Genomic DNA, 11074 nt, shown 5'->3' on the forward strand with positions numbered 1-11074 from the left:
CACCCCCCCCAAACAAACAAACAAGCAAACAGTAAAACTGAAAAGCAATGGCAAAGACAACCGGGCACAATGATGATAATTAACACTTACAGTACTTACTCAATTACCTGTGTGAAGTAGCTAGTATTTATCACTTGTGTACTGATAAAGAAACTGAGGCACCTGAGAGGTTATAGAACCTGCAGGTTGTAAGGAGTGTTGCTAGGATTCCAATCCAAGCAGAAGCTTTAACTCATTCTCCTAAGAAAGCAACTGGAAGCAACTGTTGCTTCAAGTGTATAACTTGAAGGGATACAAGTTATATACTTGTTCCATAACTGCTGGAACAAGTTCATAGGAGGCAAAGACAACTAGCTTGAGTAAGTAAAAGTTGGGGGTCCTTTCATTTCTACACAAGGAGATGTGTTGACCTTTTAAGTGGAGCAGTAGGAAGCTGGAGACAGCAATAGGATCTGAAGGTATTATACAGAGTAGGAGCCACTTTTAAAACAGAAAAAGTACTTTCAGTCTATAATATCTCAAAATGTAATGCATTACAAGAGGCTGCAATCTCTTTTAAGAAAAATAATCATGTACATTAATATCAGAAATATATCATTTGGAACCCTGATCTAGTCATATTAAGATTCAATGGTGAAGCCAAAACTTCTTATTGCTCTTAAAATAAGGCTCTGCCATGGTAATTATAAGGGTGACAATCAAACTCTAGAAATTAATATGACCAAGCTAGACAATTTATTAAATTTTTTCCCTTCCAATTTTAGGTTGTTGAATATTACACTGAGCTACTGGACATTCTAAACCAAGTGGAAATATACCAGATATACAACCCTGACACTCCTTTAGCCCTACTGATAATTTTTAACTTTCTTGCCAAAGAGTATTATTTTGGGTGGTAATGAGAACATACTTGAAAATAGAATGAAAAGTGCAAACTATGTATTATGATTTTCATTATTAAGTGTTGTTTATTATTATTATCCTAAGAAGTACCCAGTCGTGGATACAAAGTAGGGTTTCTTTGTTTGTGATTCAGAAAAACTAGTGAGACTGGATCAGTGCCATTATTCGGACTCCTTAAAGGATATTTATGCAGCATCATTCTGTTGGATTCACCTCTGCAAAGAAGAGAACAAAATAGAAATCAAAGTAGTAGACAGAAAAACCAAATCTATCCACTCTGCTCAAAGAGTGTGCAACCTAATGACGCTGATAAACATATAAACTTTGTATTGTTAAGAGCACCAATCCTCCAGAGCAGTGCTTCTAAACAAGGGCTAAACATTAGACTCACCTGGGGAGCTTGTAAATGTTCAGATGCCCTGGCTATACATCAGAATCTCTGGGGGTATGACCTAGGTTGTACAATTTTTAAAGATCCCCAAGCAATTTCAATGGGCAGTGAAGCTGGAGAATTAAGAATAACTGTATCACCTTGTTAATGAATTTCATTCTTTTAAAACTTGAGAAAATCCTTTTAAATATGAACCTGAATTTAAAATACATGTAAATTTCAGACAGCAGAAGCAAGAAGAACTATAATCCTTCAGCCTGTGGAACAAAAACCACATTCACAGAAAGATAGACAAGATGAAAAGGCAGAGGGCTATGTACCAGATGAAGGAACAAGATAAAACCCCAGAAAAACAACTAAATGAAGTGGAGATAGGCAACTTTCCAGAAAAAGAATTCAGAATAATGATAGTGAAGATGATCCAGGACCTCGGAAAAAGAATAGAGGCAAAGATCGAGAAGATGCAAGAAATGTTTAACAAAAACCTAGAAGAATTAAAGAACAAAGAAACAGAGATGAACAATACAATAACTGAAATGAAAACTACACTAGAAGGAATCAATAGCAGAATAACTGAGGCAGAAGAACGGATAAGTGACCTGGAAGACAGAGTGGTGGAATTCACTGCTGTGGAATAGAATAAAGAAGAAAGAATGAAAAGAAATGAAGACAGCCTAAGAGGCCTCTGGGGCAACATTAAATGCAACAACATTCACATTATAGGGGTCCCAGAAGGAGAAGAGAGAGAGAAAGGACCCGAGAAAATATTTGAAGAGATTATAGTCGAAAAATTCCCTAACATGGGAAAGGAAATAGCCACCCAAGTCCAGGAAGTGCAGAGTCCGATACAGGATAAACCCAAGGAGAAACACACCGAGAAACGTAGTGATCAAACTGGCAAAAATTAAAGACAAGGAAAAATTATTGAAAGCAACTAGGGAAAAATGACAAACAACATACAAGGGAACTCCCATAAGGTTAACAGCTGATTTCTCAGCAGAAACGCTAGAGGCCAGAAGGGAGTGGCATGATATACTTAAAGTGTTGAAAGGGAAGAACCTACAACCAAGATTATTCTACCCAGCAAGGATTTCATTCAGATTCGATGGAGAAATCAAAAGCTTTACAGACAAGCAAAAGCTAAGAGAATTCAGCACCACCAAACCAGCTCTACAACAACTGCTAAAGGAACTTCTCTAAGTGGGAAACACAAGAGAAGAAAAGGACCTATAAAAACAAACCCAAAACAATGAAGAAAATGGTCATAGGAACATACATAGCGATAATTACATTAAATGTGAATGGATTAAATGCTCCAACCAAAAGACACAGGCTCCCTGAATGGATACAAAAACAAGACCCATATATATGCTGTCTACAAGAGACCCATTTCAGACCTAGGGACACATACAGGCTGAAAGTGAGGGGACGGAAAAAGATATTCCATGAGAATGGAAATCAAAAGAAAGCTGGAGTAGCAATACTCATATCAGATAAAATAGATTTTAAAATAAAGAATGTTACAAGAGAAAAGGAAGGACACTACATAATGATCAAGGGATCAATCCAAGAAGAAGATATAACAATTCTAAATATATATGCACCCAACATAGGAGCACCTCAATACATAAGGCAACAGCTAACAGCTATAAAAGTGGAAATCGACAGTAACACAATAATAGTGGGGGACTTTAACACCTCACTTACACCAATGGACAGATCATCCAAACAGAAAATCAATAAGGAAACAGAAGCTTTAAATGACACAACAGACCAGATAGATTTAATTGATATAGGACATTCCATCCAAAAACATCAGATTACACTTTCTTCTCAAGTGCGCGCAGAACATTCTCCAGGATAGATCACATCTTGGGTCACAAATAGAACCTCAGTAAATTTAAGAAAATTGAAATATCAAGCATCTTTTCTGACCACAATGCTATGAGATTGGAAATCAATTACAGGGAAAAAAACATAAAAAACACAAACACATGGAGGCTAAACAATACGTTACTAAATAACCAGGAGATCACCAAAGAAATCAAAGAGGAAATAAAAAAATACCTGGAGAGAAATGAAAATGAAAACATGACGATCCAAAACCTATGGGATGCAGCAAAAGCAGTTCTAAGAGGGAAGTTTATAGCAATATAAGCCTACCTCAAGAAGCAAGAAAAATCTCAAATAAACAATCTATCCTTACACCTAAAGGAACTGGAGAAAGAAGAACAAACAAAACCCAAAGTTAGCAGAAGGAAAGAAATCATAAAGATCAGAGCAGAAATAAATGAAATAGCAACAAAGAAAAAAATAACAAAGATCAATAAAATTAAAAGCTGGTTCTTTGAGAAGATAAACAAAATTGATAAGCCATTAGCCACACTCATCAAGAAAAAGAGGAAGAGGACTCAAATCAATAAAATTAGAAATGAAAAAGGAGAAGTCACAACAGACACCGCAGAAATACAAAGCATCCTAAGAGACTACTACAAGCAACTCTATGCCAATAAAATGGACAACCTCAAAGAAATGGACAAATTCTTAGAAAGGTATACCCTTCCAAGACTGAACAAGGAAGAAATAGAAAATACGAACAGACCAATCACAAGCAATGAAATTGAAACTGTGATTAAAAATCTTCCAACAAACAAAGTCCAGGACCAGGTGGCTTCACAGGTGAATTCTATCACACATTTAGAGAAGCGCTAACACCCATCCTTCTCAGAAACTTCCAAAAAATTGCAGAGGAAGAAAAACTCCCAAACTCATTCCATGAGGCCACAATCACCCTGATACCAAAACCAGGCAAAGATACTACAAAAAAAGAAAACTACAGGCCAATATCACTGATGAACATAGATGCAAAAATCCTCAACAAAATACTAGCAAACAGAATCCAACAGCACATTAAAAGGATCATACACCATGATCAAGTGGGATTTATCCCAGAGATGCAAGGATTCTTCAATATATGCAAATCAGTCAATGTGATACACCATATTAACAAACTGAAGAAGCAAAACCATATGATCATCTCAATAGATGTAGAAAAAGCTTTTGACACAATTTAACACCGATTTATGACAAAATCTCTCCAGAAAGCGGACATAGAGGGAACCTACTTCAACATAATAAAGACCATAGATGACAAGCCCACAGCAAACATCATTCTCAATAGTTGAAAACTGAAAGCATTTCCTCTAAGATCAGGAACGAGACAAGGATGTCCACTCTCACCACTATTATTCAGCATAGTTTTGGAAGTCCTAGCCACTGCAGTCAGAAAAGAAAAAGAAATACAAAGAATACAGATTGGAAAAGAAGAAGTAAAACTGTCACTGTTTGCAGATGACATGATACTATACATAGAGGATCCTAATGATGCCACCAGAAAACTACTGGAGCTAATCAATGAATTTGGTAAACTTGCAGGATACAAAATTAATGCACAGAAATCTCTTGCATTCCTATACACTAATAATGAAAAATCTGAAAGAGAAATTAAGGAAACACTCACATTTACTATTGCAACAAAAAGAATAAAATACCTAGGAATAAACCTACCTAGGGAGACAAAAGACCTGTATGCAAAAAACGATAAGACACTGATGAAAGAAATTAAAGGTGATACCAACAGATGGAGAGATATACCATGTTCTTGGATTGGAAGAATCAAAATTGTGAAAATGACTATACTACCCAAAGCAACCTACAGATTCAATGCAATCCCTATCAAATTACCAGTGGCATTTTTTATGGAACTAGGACAAAAAAATCTTAAAATTTGTATGGAGGCACAGAACACCCCGAATAGCCAAAGCATTCTTGAGGGAAAAAAATGGAGCTGGAGGAATCAGACTCCCTAACTTCAGACTATACTACAAAGCTACAGTAACCAAGACAATATGGTACTGGCACAGAAACAGAAATATAGATCAATGGAACAAGATAGAAAACCCAGATATAAACCCATGCACCTACGGTCAACTAATCTATGACAAAGGGGGCAAGGATATACAATGGAGAAAAGACAGTCTCTTCAACAAGTGGTGCTGGGAAAACTGGACAGCTACATGTAAAAGAATGAAATTAGAACACTCCCTAACACCATACGCAAAAATAAACTCAAAATGGATTAGAGACCTAATTGTAAGACCAGATACTATAAAACTCTTAGAGGAAAACATAGGAAGAACACTCTTTGACATAAATCACAGCAAGATCCTTTTTGATCCACCTCCTAGAGTAATGGAAATAAAAACAAACATAAACAAATGGGACCTAATGAAACTTCAGAGCTTTTGCACAGCAAAGGAAAACATAAACAAGACAAAAAGACAACCCTCAGAATGGGATAAAAATATTTGCAAATTAATCAACGGACAAAGGATTAATCTCCAAAATATATAAACAGCTCATGCAGCTCAATATTAAAAAAACAAACAACCCAATCAAAAAATGGGCAGAAGACCTAAATAGACATTTCTCCAAAGAAGACATACAGATGGCCAAGAAGCACATGAAAAGCTGCTCACCATCACTAATTATTAGAGAAATGCAAATCAAAACTACAATGAGGTATTACCTCACACCAGTTAGAATGGGCATGATCAGAAAATCTACAAACAACAAATGCTGGAGAGGCTGTGGAGAAAAGGGAACCATCTGGCACTCTTTGTGGGAATGTAAATTGACACAGCCACTATGGAGAACAGTATGGAGGTTCCTTAAAAAACTAAAACTAGAATTACCATATGATCCAGCAATCCCACTACTGGGCATATAACCAGAGAAAACCATAATTCAAAAAGACACATACACCCCAATGTTCACTGCAGCACTATTTACAATAGCCAGGTCATGGAAGCAACCTAAATGCCCATCAATTGACGAATGGACAAATAAGATGTGATACATATATACAATGGAATATTACTCAGCAGTAAAAAGGAACGAAATTGGGTCATTTGTTGAGGTGTGGATGGATCTAGAGACTGTCATATAGAGTGAAGTAAGTCAGAAAGAGGAAAACAAATATCGCATATTAATGCATATACTTGGAACCTAGAAAAGTGGTACTGATGAACCGGTTTGCAGGGCAGAAATTGAGACACAGATGTAGAGAACAAACCTATGGACACCAAGGGTGGAAAGCAGCGGGGGGTGCGGGGGGTGGTGTGAGGTATTGGGAGATTGGAATTGACATGTATACACTGATGTGTATGAAATGGATGACTAATAAGAACCTGCTGTATAAAAATATGTATATATATGTGAGAGACACAAAAAATAAAACACATGTGAATTTTAATGTGGGGATCACAGAGGCATACTGTTTCTCTGACTGAGAATGGGAAGAATTAGGAACCAGGATGGTATGAATTTTAGGCAAGAAGTCAGTGTGTAAAAAGATTCTTAATTCATTGTGATACTTCAAAACCCAATTCCTTAGATTGGGGGAAGGAAACATGTGAGGAAAACTTGTTTCATGGCAGTCTCTGGAAACATGCTCATCACCATGACTTGAAACCTGAGTGTGAAAAGAAGTTTCATCCAATCCTGTTGTCTTTTCTGTGGAGACTGAAACAACTAAGGTTGTTGATTTTACAAGCACTCACTGTTTTTTTTTGGCTGGCGGGCTCCAGATGATTCTCATTTATTCATATATTCAGGCTGGAATAACTCTTCCAATTAACTTATTTTCTTCCTCTTAAAAATATTGAAGAGGTAGAATTAAAGCTATGCCAAGTGGTTGAATGTGCACTTCGAGGGCTGTATCTGAGTATCTTCTGTGCTGATACCCTTCGTTTTGCCAACAAGCTCTTCTCTTAGAATCTTAGTTGTACTCATCCTCCTCAGAAAGCCACCCACTTATTCTGAGCTCAGTAGCAAGAGATGAGGTTTTCGTGCTTATGAGCCATGATTGGTTTTCAAAAGCTCATTGAAACACAGCAGAAATTAGCCCCAAGGCATTTTCCTCAATAAGTCTCTTCCAGTCCTACCACCGTTAAGTTGGGTTTAGACATTTTTAATAAATCATCTTCTAACCCATTAATTACTAAAAATTATTCGAGGTTTTGAATTCCTCACTTTTATTAAATACCATAAATTTTGTTGGTCTCATTTTTTAGGAAAGAATAACAAACCCATCTAAATTTATTAGGTAGCATGTATTTCGAAGTTTTTTTTTAACTGTGCTGAAGCTGTAGTTTCAATCAGTGCAATTCAACATGCTTTGTAAATAATTGGTTTCCATAAATATTATTCCAAGTATGTATTGGCAATGATATCTGGTGGAAATATTATAAAACAATAAAAATGGCAACTGTTATGCTTAAATAAAAAGTATTTTGGACCATATTACCAAAACCATCTTGGGCCTGATCACTATTGAAAAAACCCTGTTTGTTGAATTGCCAGTCAGATTTAGAATTCCTTACAACCTGACTTTCTATTCCTCACAGTGATAAGGGACATTTTTCAGAGATCATGGTTGCCTTTCATGATACCTCAAAAAGCTAAGCTGTCACTCAGACATTAGGTTAACAGATGAGAAAGTATGATTTTTCCAAGCAAGTAAATATACAGACAGAAGAGCAAAGGAGAAAGAGCTGACCTTTATGGTAAATACAGGGTTAAGATGGGAGAAGTGGAAGAAAAGTCAGAGAGAAACAGTCATAAAGGGGGAAGAGAATGAGATTAGGGCTAAGACCCCACCCTGTAGAGACTTTCTTGAAAGATGAGCAAGGAATAAAAAAGGGTTAAGTCTTTCAAAGACATGGAGGAGACTGATGAATGAGACAAAACAGATTTGGTGACCTCCATGAACTTATAAATACTAAGTATAAGTAGCAGTAGATATAACTACACTTCATCTTGTCTTACTCATTTTTAAGTTGTATTTTGTCTCATTTCTGGTATTGTTTGTTTTTGGCGACAGAAAGAGTGAATTATTGCTTCTCCGAGTGTTTCTGGGTCAAGCCCCAGAAATCTTGCCCAGAACTCAGGCACCAGCAAAGTCGGAGAACCACAGAATGTTAGCATTGAGAAGGCCCTCAGGAGTGTGTCCTGGTTCATTTCATCTTATTGGTGGGGAAATTGAAGTACAGAGTGGTTGAGTGACTCCCATCTGAGAAGCTCCCTGAGATGAGTCTGGAGGTCTGAGCCAGATCCAGGTCCCTCCTCTTTCTGATGTGTCTCCACGTGGCTTTGGAAAAATCGGTAGCGCCAGCTAAAAGCCTTAGGCTCTCTTCTGACTTACGTATTCAGTCCTTCCTTGGTTTCTACAGGGGTTGGTTCCGCAGCCAGTACCAAAATCCTTGGATGCTCAGATCCGCTCCTTAAATAAAATGGCATAGTATTTGCATATAACCTATTCACATCCTCCCATATATTTCAAATCTTCTCTAGATTACTTATATTACCTAATACAATGTAAATATTATGTGAATAACTGTAAATACAGTGTAGATCTGTGGATGTGGAACCTGCAGTTTCAGAGGGCGGACTGTATCTCGACTTGCACCAGTGTCATATAACAGAGGGAGACCCTAGACCAAAGGAAGATATTAAAAAAAAGAAAAACTTTATTGTTGAATCAGAACACTGAGCTGTGTCTGGTTTGTTTGGTTCAGTGCTTTGACTGTCTCAGTGCCTCTTTTAGGCATAAGATATTTAGAATCAGTAGTGTCAGAATGAATACATACTTTTTCTGGAAACAGATATCTATTTAAAGACTTTAAAATTGTGACACATAACTTACAGCATTGGAAAATATTGAAAATAACAGTGGTCGAGATTTTAAGAATGAATTTCTGTGTAATTTTCTGTAGTTTAGCACATCATGGTAGAAGACAGGCTGCAGGAATCAGCCCTGTTATTTTTCTGCCTCTGCTGCCTATCCTTCTGGCTGTTAATGTATCTGTTTACTCACAAGGCAGGAGATTTGCTCTTACATGGTTAGGAATGTAAACTGACGGACAAAAACTTTCACAGTATCCAGGAACCTATAGGAAATGTGTTGTCATACTTTCAAGAGGGAACTGTAAGCTAGTTTGTACTACAAAAGAATGTGCCTGCCATTTCAAACCACTAAACTCCTAGACTAGTGAGGGTTTGGAGCTGTACTGTGTAGGGATCTATAGATGCGTGTCATCGTAGACTCATGAGCTTACTTTGGTTTATGTGTCTTTGGACTGGTCTGTTCTCAGTGGCACTGGGGAGACTGAGGCAACTTCCCCTACATCATGGATGACATTAGTAAAAGGGCAGAAAGAACTTCTTTTTTATAGTTTAAGCTTAGCCAAAAGCTTGCTACTTCAAAAACAAAACAAAAACACAGAAACCTTGAGTATTTTGATACCGCTTTTCTCTTCCAGCTCTATGAGCGTCATTTTCATTTAGCAATTGCTCTCCAGAGCCTGGATCTCCACAAGAAAGCCACCCAGCTATTAACAAATGCCTCAAGGATTGCCTCCATACCAAAGGTAAACCTGGGGGCTGTTGCTTAGAATTTTCAAAAAGGTGCAAATTGTAGGAGTGCAGTGTGCTATTTGATGACAGCCATGTGTTTCCAGCAGCTATACATGGCATCATGTAAAAAACATGAAATGCTCCAACCCAGAAAACACAGCACATTACGTGGTTCGTATCAGGCATCACCGTCAACCATTCTGAATATTTTATGCTGCTTCATGCTTTGTTGTTGTTGTTGTTTTAAGTGACTATTTTTCCAGTTGTAGAGGTCATATGTATTCTGTGTTGAGAATTTGGAAAATGAAGAAAGGTACAAATCTCATCAACCATAGTATCTTCTGAATCTTCTAAAACAATGATATCACTCTCAAATAAGTAAATGAGAGACTTTAGTTACGAGTGGAATTTTTCTTTTCTTTTCCATTAAATTTGTGTCTAGTAGAGTAAGTTTAGGGAGAAATTGGCTCTTCTGACTGTTCTGTAAGGTCATTTTACTTACATTTACTTATATTATTATTACTACTAAAGATAAACTTTCTCCCTGAGCACTTAACAGGTTTGGGGTAGAATGCTAAGCACGGCATGTGAATTATCTCACTTAATCCTCATGAGAAACCGAGGAGATTGGCAGGATCCCCAGTAACTTAATACAGGTGGATTAGTGGAAGCAGAGTGAGAGTATAACGAGCCCAAAGTCAAGCAGCTGGTAAGAAGGAAGGTGGATTCACACTCAGTCCTCTGCAATCATTCCACTACCTAATTGTGAAAGGAGTGGAGGGAAGGAGGTGATTTGTGGAGCTTCTCCATTATGTACTGGTTACTTCCCTTGCTGATCTCGGTCCATCCTCACAGCCTCACAAGGTAAGGCTTGTCATTTACATTTGTCATTTACAACCATGGAAACTGAGGCTTCGGGGGATTAAATACTATATTAAAAGTCACACAGCTAATAAGTGGCAGAGCTGGAGACAGACTCAGCTGTTTCCAAAGCTGTCATTCCTAGTCAACCACACACATAAAAAACTATTTTTGTACAAAAACTATTTTTGTATCTCTTTTTCCCACATGGATTTATAGGACAAAAATGGATTTCCTTTTTATATATATATAAATTTGTACAGGATAATATGCACACTGGATTTGAAAACTCTTTAGCCCTGTAGATTCATGCTGACTTGGATTTTGAGGTCCATCTTGAAGAATTTCACCACAGATTCAACATAATGCCCGAAGATTATATTGAATGCACAATCTAATGTCTTGATATTTTAATGTTGAATCTCAATTTAAAATAAATTGGAA

The sequence above is a fragment of the Lipotes vexillifer genome, unplaced genomic scaffold, assembly GCF_000442215.2.
Source record: "Lipotes vexillifer unplaced genomic scaffold, Lipotes_vexillifer_v1.1 scaffold597, whole genome shotgun sequence".
Lineage (NCBI taxonomy): Eukaryota > Metazoa > Chordata > Mammalia > Artiodactyla > Lipotidae > Lipotes > Lipotes vexillifer.